An 8,884-nucleotide genomic window follows, 5' to 3' on the forward strand; every position below is an offset into this window, starting at 1 on the left:
GATTCATACGACATGGAAGAGGTCGAAATAGATCTTGCTGAGTTAAAAGAGGCGCCACCCTATTCTTGTAAATTGCTTACCCCTTCTAATGGAAAGAATCCAGTAGAGAATGATAAAAGCGATAGATTTCCTAAGAAAACTTATACATTTGATGTCACTAAATGTGACGAAATATTTGATTTATTAGTAAAAGATGGCCAGATGATAGTACCTCCCAATTCAAAAATTCCTCTGTTAGAACAACGGAAGAAGCGAGGTTTTTGCAAATATCACGGTTTTTTAGGCCATAAAACTTCACAATGTTTTCTTTTCAGGGATCTAATTCAGAATGCTATCAAGGATGGACGTCTGAAATTCGCTGACAAAGCCAAGAACCTTATGAAGGTTGACGCAGACCCTTTGAATGTGGCTGACACTAACTTGTGTGAACCACTTGACGTCAACATGGTGGAAGTATCTGAAATTGATGTTGTTGGATCGGAGATAATTCAGGTGGAAAGCAGGCTACTGAAAGCCTAAATGCCAATTCGATCTTCAATACTGATGTTGAAGGATTCTTTGATGCTGAAATGACTGAAGATTTGAAAGGAAAAACAAGTGAGGCCACTAAAGACCTCACAGTGAAGCTTCAGCAGATACGAATTTCTGAGGCTCCTCCGGCAGGTGTTAACATGGTCAATGTTAGACGGCCTTTATCTGAAATAGAAGAACTAGAAAAATGGCTGATAAGGGAGAAAGGAAACATCGAAATCCCACCAAGGGGAAACAGTCTGAAGGATTATCTCTGGGATTGTCATGTGAAAAATGGTGGAAAAAGGCTGATGTGCCCAAGATGTTCAGTTATGTTAAATCGAAGGGTTCAAGCCAATTTCGAGAGGGCCCTGCGAGAAAGAATGGAGCAGCCTTGGAGAGGAGGAAACTTGTTGCTGAAAGTATACCCAAGGCCTGAAGAAAGCTTGGTTGGTTTCTTGGTCAGATGTCAGAACGACAACTCTGAAGTCGCACTGTGCCCTAGATGTGGTGTAGTCTATGACGAACTACTAGCAAGATCATTCGAAAGGGTGTATCTCTACATGGGTCGGGAGACTCAGGGACTTCATCCTAATTTGTTTATGTTCGACAACTGGACCCCTGCGAAGAAGCCTGGCAGCGCACACCCTAGAGCTCGAAGGGTCACATTCAGAGTCCCTGCAGACATACCCAGGGATAGATGGATGCAAGCTGGTACCATAACCAACAAATGGCGAAGTTGGGACCAAGGAGGAAGAACTGCAATAGCATATAGGAAGCAATTCCAGACTTCCAATCGAGAGATGTACAGATTGGAGAACTACAAAGGCAAAAATCCTATGTCCAGATCCCAATGGAGAAGGCACCAGAGGATGAAGAAGGCCCAAAGGGAATATAAACCAAGGGAGACTGGAGAATCAAGTAGCAATCAGATCCCAATGTAGGGGGCAAGGACAAGTAAACCGCCAGTCGAGCGTAAGTTGTTCGATTCTGAAAATGAGAAAGAAGAAGAAAAAATGCATTCCAGCCCTTGGAAGGAAGACGATAGGATGACAAATGACTTTGACTCAGACGGAGTGTCGTCTATAAATCTCAATTGCAATGTTGTGTCAGTTCTCCCTCATGAGTTTAACCAAGAAACAGAAGTCGAAGATTGTGAGGAAGCTGATGAGGAAGAGATGGCAAGACACAAACCTGTGTGTTATTATGTGCTGAACAATGGGGCAGTCGAAGAGCAGAACGCTTTCTTTGAAAGGCCTGATGAAGGTATGAGGAATCATTTGAAGCCACTCTACATAAGAGCCAAGATTGAGAACGTTGGCATTAACAAAGTCTTAGTAGATGGGGGAGCAGCAGTGAACCTTATGCCCCAATATATATGCTGAAGAGAATTGGTATGTTCGATACTGATATAAGACCACATAACATGGTTTTGTCCAACTATGAAGGCAAGATAGGGCAAACCTTAGGAGTTGTTCAAGTAAATCTAACAGTGGGTTCAGTTACGAGACCAACAATGTTCATGGTGATACCAGCAAAGGCTAATTACAATATTTTGCTTGGAAGAGAGTGGATCCATGGAGTGGCGGCTGTGCCTTCGACGATGCATCAAAGACTAACCATTTGGAGAGAAGATGGCATAGTAGAGAACATCGAAGGAGATTAAAGTTACTACATGGCTGAAGTCAATCAGGTCAATAAAACTAGTTTCGACAGGAATCTGGCGAACATAGGGCCTTGTCATGCTGCTGAAGATATATACACTCCAAACAGAAATGCTTTATACTATTTGTCTTTACATCCTAATGGATTCCAATGGAATAGAGAGATAATGGACGGTCCAGAAGATACCGCACCAGCAGAACATTCACAAACAATACGGCCAACAGGCTGGGATGATGACGTTGATGATGTCTGAGTCATCCTTCTTCAAAAAGATTTCGGCTTATATAGCCGAGAACAAAAGAAAAACGGCTCTCGAAGCCGAATTATCAAACATGATGGTTAACGCAGTTCCAAGAAAGGAAGAAACGACAGATTCAGAGATACACATGATCCCTCAATCCCTTGAAGATCCAGTTCAAGTCGAAGTGATCTCAGGAGGAGAATCGAGTCAAAGATTAGACGCAATCTACGATGAGGAACCCTTGGGATTTGAGAAAGACCCAATGGGGGCAAATATCAAGATGTTAGCCCAAGATCCACTCGAAGAAGTAAATCTCGGAGATGGAGATCAGAAGAGGGTAACATACATCATTGCGAAACTGGCGCCAACCTTGAAGGCAAAAGTCATTGCGTTGTTGAAGGAGAACAAAGATTGCTTTACATGGGACTACGACGAGATGCCTTGTCTAGGGCGAGATTTGGTCGAATTAAAGTTGCCCATAAAGGAAGGAAAAAAGCCCATCAAGCAAACTCCTAGAAGGTTCGCACCAGAAATTCATTCGAAGATCAAAGCAGAGGTCGAAAGACTTCTACGATGCAAGTTCATCAGAACCACGAGGTATGTTGAATGGATTGCTAATATTGTGCCGGTTATTAAAAAGAACGGTTCATTGAGAGTATGCATAGATTTTCGTGATCTTAATGCAGCAACGCCTAAATATGAATATCCCATGCCTGTGGCAGAAATGTTAGTAGATTCAGCCGCAGGCTTCGAATATCTAAGTATGTTGGATGGATATTCTGGGTATAACCAAATCTTCATTGCAGAAGAAGATGTGTCTAAAACAGCTTTTCGCTGCCCAGGGGCCATAGGCACCTATGAATGGGTTGTAATGCCTTTTGGTCTAAAAAATGATGGAGCAACTTATCAAAGAGCAATGAATTCTATATTCCATGATTTCATAGAAACTTTTATGCAAGTATACATAGATGACATTGTGGTGAAATCTGTTTCGGATAACAGCCATCTTGACCATCTGAGCCTATCGTTCGAAAGAATGAGAAAACATGGCTTGAAGATGAAACCCCTTAAATGTGCTTTCTTTGTGCAGGCGGGAGATTTCCTGGGCTTCATGGTCCACAAAAAGGGGATAGAAATTAATCAAAATAAAACAAAGGCTATTATGGAAACGAAGCCTCCATCCACGAAGAAAGAATTACAGTCTTTACTGGGAAAGATAAACTTCTTGAGAAGATTCATTTCCAACTTGAGTGGACGCACGCAAGCATTTTCTCCCTTACTTCGACTAAAGCAAGGAAAGTTCGAATGGCTTGCTGAACATCAAGAAGCTTTCGAGAAGATAAAGCAATACTTGATGCATCCACCAATCTTATCTCCCCCGAATGGGAAGAAACACATGCGCCTGTATATTTCAGCGTCAGATAATACAATAGGTAGCATGTTAGCTCAGGAAGATGATAATGGCATCGAAAGAACCATTTATTACTTAAGTAGAGTACTCAATGATGCAGAGACTAGGTATAGTGCAATAGAAAAACTCTGCCTTTGTCTATATATCTCCTGTATCAAACTAAAGTATTATATAAAGCCAGATGATGTTTATGTTTCGTCTCACTGTGATGTGATTAAACACATGCTATCAAAGCCTATATTGCATAGTCGAATTGGAAAATGGGCGTTGGCCCTTACTGAGTACACTTTGATATTTCAACCCCTTAAAGAAATGAAAGGTCAAATTGTATCAGATTTCATTGTTGACCATGCAGTGGTCGAAAACCCTCAACAATACGTAGAATTGAAGCCTTGGAAGCTATACTTTGATGGTTCAACCCATAAAGAAGGGACTGGCGTTGGAATACTAATAATTTCTCCTGATGGAATTCCAACAAAGCTCAAGTATAAGATTGAAGGTCCCTTATGCTCCAACAACGAAGCTGAATACGAAGCACTGATTGCTGGACTTGAGGCTTTGTTAGAATTGGGGGCAACCAGAGTCGAAATTAAAGGAGACTCTGAACTAGTGAGTAAGCAGTTGAAGAAAGAATACAAGTGTATCAAAGAAAATCTGATCATGTACTTTGTCATAGCAAATAGGCTGCTCAAAAAATTCGAGTACGTGGATCTAAATCACGTTTCAAGGTTGAAAAATCAAGAAGCGAATGATTTGGCACAGTTAGCTTCAGGATACAGGGTATCAAAAGAAAAACTAGAAGAACTGATCGAAGTAAGAGGCAAGGCAATGGCTACCAGGCTCTCCCCAAGTGACTTGGAGAACTCACAATTAGGTTTTGCCAACAAACAAGAGTTTGAAGTTTTGAATATAGACTCTTTGGCAGACACAGACTGGAGAAGTCCAATTGTGAACTATTTAAAAGATCCTTCGACAGACACAGATAGAAAGGTAAAATATCGAGCTTTATCATACTTTTTAATGGGAAATGAATTATTTAAGAAAACTCCCGAAGGAGTTTTATTAAAATGTCTGGGCGAAGCGGAAGCGTATTTGGCTCTCTCAAATGTACATAGCGGAGCATGTGGTGCGCACCAAGAAGGGCACAAAATGAAATGGCTTTTGTTTCGATACGGAATGTATTGGCCCTCTATGTTGAAAGATTGCATAGAATTTGCAAAGGGTTGTCAAGAATGTCAAGAGCATGCAGGTATTCAACATGCTCCTGCAAATGAATTAAGTTCAATAATAAAACCATGGCCTTTCAGAGGCTGGGCATTAGACTTAATTGGAGAAATTCACCCCAAGTCTTGTAGAGGTCAAAGGTATATTTTGGTAGGAATAGACTACTTCACAAAATGGGTTGAAGCGATACCACTTGCGAATGTGGATCAGGAAGCTGTGATTGAGTTTATTCAGAAACACATCATATACAGATTCGGAATCCCAGAGAGTATAACCACAGATCGAGGATCAGTGTTCACTGGGCGAAAGATGCAAGATTTAGCCAAAGATGTGGGGTTCAAATTATTTACCTCTACACCGTATTATGCTCAGGCAAATGGACAAGTCGAAGCAGCAAATAAGATAATAATTGGTCTTATAAAGAAGCATGTAGGGAAGAAACCCAAGAATTGGCATAAGACTTTGGACCAAGCGCTTTGGGCTTGTCGAACATCGCCAAAAGAAGCTACAAACACAACGCCTTTCCAATTGACGTTTGGGCATGATGCAGTACTCCCAATTGAGATATACCTGCAATCAGTTAGGATCCAAAGGCAAGCAGAAATTCCTCCAAACACTTACTGGGAATTGATGATGAGTGAATTAGTAGATTTGGACGAAGACAGACTTCGAGCATTGGAGATGATAAAAAGACAAAAAGAAAGAGTGTCTAGAGCATACAATAAAAAGGTTAAAGGTAAAACGTTTATTAATAATGACTTAGTTTGGAAAGCTATTTTACCTATAGATCGAAAGAATCAGGCATTAGGTAAATGGTCCCCACATTGGGAGGGACCCTTTCGAATCTTAAAAGTGTTTTCAAATAACGCGTATTAAATAGAAGAATTGGCAGAAGATCGTAGGATTTTAAGGGTAAATGGGAAGTATCTGAAAAGATACAAACCAAGCATGCATGAAGTAAAAATTCTTAAAAAAACGTAGATATTCGAAGTATATTACGTAGGCCAAAATGGTTGAACTAACACCAAAATGGTTGTATGTTCAAACAAACGTGCATGGTAAATACAGTAAGAAGCCAAAGAAACGCCAAAATATTTTTCATTAATATCAAAGGAATACATTCGTTACAGAGAAGGTGGTTCCTAAGAACATTGAGGATTACAAACTTCAAAACATGAAGCCTAAAACAACCCACCTCCTAGTTGATCCTTTGGTCTAAACCCTCTAGGGACAGCACGGGCAAGCTTTCCGCCTCGAACATGTCCAAGGATCCAGATCTACGCATACTTCTCACTATTCCCTTTTTAAGGAACATGTAGGACAAGAGCCTTCCATATGGAAGACATGTTACTACACCTTGCCAAGCAGCAGCCATAGAAACTGCTTCAATAAATCCTTTGAAGATCATCAGAGGGAAGTTAATCTTCTTCCCACGGAGGGCACAGAGTATAAACTCCAAATCCTCTACCATGATGTTATTTTGATCATGGTTTCATGGACAAAAGTTGCCCACGAGGTGTTGGTGCCAAACCCTAATGACCTTGGCGCTGAAAGGATCATTATCCATAAGAGTCCTCAACATAAGATGGGTTGTCATGTTGAAGGTATTGTCATCAAAAGTCTCTCCAGAGTTATTGCATCTCAGCAGGTTGGAGATGGTGGAGGGAGTGATAGTAATATGGGCCCTTCGAACCTCAGAAACGATAGTGGTTCTGCCTTCCGGATCTATGCGCAGAGACACAAACATCCAAAAGTCTGCTAACATATTGGGATAAACAGATCCCTCCAGGATTTCATGGTAAAAGTCAACCTCTTGGTTAGCAAAGAGGGCACCAATATTTATAAAGTTTTCATCAAGTTCTTCTTCAGAGAGTTTGAATTCTTTCTTGATGCAAGCCCTGATGTTAGCGTAAGTTAGGGGTAGTGCCATTTGGAGAGGAAAGGTTGGAAAAGGTTTTATCTGATTCTGTATTTGAGAGAATGCAAGAAGAAACGAAAATTTTGGGCAAAAGCTTGAAGAAAGTGTGAAGGAAGAAGTGGAATGCCAACCCTTTATATAGAATAAGTTGGCAGTAAAGGAACGGTTCATTTTTAATATTTGATTGGACTGCGTTTGGTATTTCAAAGAGAAGTTATGGCTTCCGCCGTTTCCCGCCCTTGGAAGTTAAAATGTAATCATGATGAGAACTGATGCACGCACGTCTCAAATAGACGTTTTGGAAAAGGTGACGTCAGCTTTCAATGATGGTTACGGCTAAGGGTAGTAGAAACGTCAAGTCTAGGCTCAAAGGGCTGCGAAGGATAATCATGTCACGTGGTTACATTTATTAAAATTACTATGACAGTGAAAAAGTATATTTTGGCAAGTTTTAGAGAATTGCTAAGGCATTACTTATGAAAACTGCAAAATAAAATATGTGGGGAGATTGAAAGATAAAGTTGCATATATATATATATATATATATATATATATATATATATATATATATATATATATATATATATATATATATATATATATATATATATATATATATATATATATATTCTTGGAGAAATTTGATTACAAAACAAAATAAGTACGCAGCACAAAAGGGAGTACAAGTTTCGAAGCAACTAATTAAAATCCTTGGGAAGATTATCTTTTATCTTCGATTATTGGGTCTCCCATAAGGACATATGACATTCGATCAATGCCTGTTGTCTTTTCAGTTCTTCGATCTCTGGCACTAGCTTCTGTGCCGTCTCGAAGTGTCGAATCCCCGACTGCGCCACTTCAGTTAATTCTTCTTGATTGGTTTTTTGGATTTCTACCTGACGAGATTGGGCATCCTTTATCTTCCCTTTGAGTTGCTCAATTTATTTTTTCCAGGCTTTGATATTTGTCTCACACTCTTCATATTCTCGTTGGTTCTTCGAACGCTCGAGCTTAAGGGTTTCAACCTTCTTCGTTGCATCGTTAGCAGCTTCCCATGAGGAACTGTAAGAAGTCATTTTTGCTGTGAGTTGTCCGTCAATATCTCGTTTTCGAAGGAGATTAGATTGGAGTTGTTCAATCAGAGAACTCAATAGAACAATTGCTTCTGAGACTTCCACTGGAACAAGAAGTAAATCCACTTTCTTCAGAAGGGTGTTTAGACCATAATATTTGGTGGAATCCTTGCTGAGAGCTTCGACGAGGTTGGTTTCAAAGAACCTCTCTCTTATCTGATGAAGGAGTTTAGGAATATCATCCTTGTCACCAGCACCTGCCAAGACAGTCGAAGAAGTCCCAAGGGACGAAGCGCTATCGATACTCATCATGGTCTTGAGGAAGCTCACAGGATCAGTCTTCTTGAGTTGCTCTAGTTCTAAGGGAGTAGGCATCGCAGAAGCTTGCTTCGAAGTAGTCACAGGACTGACTGTAGTTCCAAGGTTCGAAGTTTCATTAGAACCAAGTGTAGCCAGTTTGGAAGTTTCTTCTGCAGCATCTTGTTCAGATATAGTGTCTTCGATGCCAGTTGGTTGTCCAGCTGTGTTACCACTATTCGAACATTGCAGATTTTCCTACATAGTTTCATCTTGATGAATGGGTGGAGACTCATCATTTGAATGGCTTTCTTCAACAGACGCAGTCGGAATGATGGTTGCAAGAGGTTGATTGTCTTCGAGAACGGGAGAAAGCACATGAGATTCGTGTTGAGAAACACCTGTGATGGACAGTCAGGATCGATTAAAACGAAAAGGCAGAAAATTCATCTGTCATTCGAAAGAGCAGACATTTACCTCGAAGTTTGTCAAGGTCAATGTGTAAACTTGAGGCTTTGAGATCAGAAGTAGCGGTACCAGCATCA

The sequence above is a fragment of the Vicia villosa genome, unplaced genomic scaffold, assembly GCF_029867415.1.
Source record: "Vicia villosa cultivar HV-30 ecotype Madison, WI unplaced genomic scaffold, Vvil1.0 ctg.000874F_1_1, whole genome shotgun sequence".
NCBI lineage: Eukaryota > Viridiplantae > Streptophyta > Magnoliopsida > Fabales > Fabaceae > Vicia > Vicia villosa.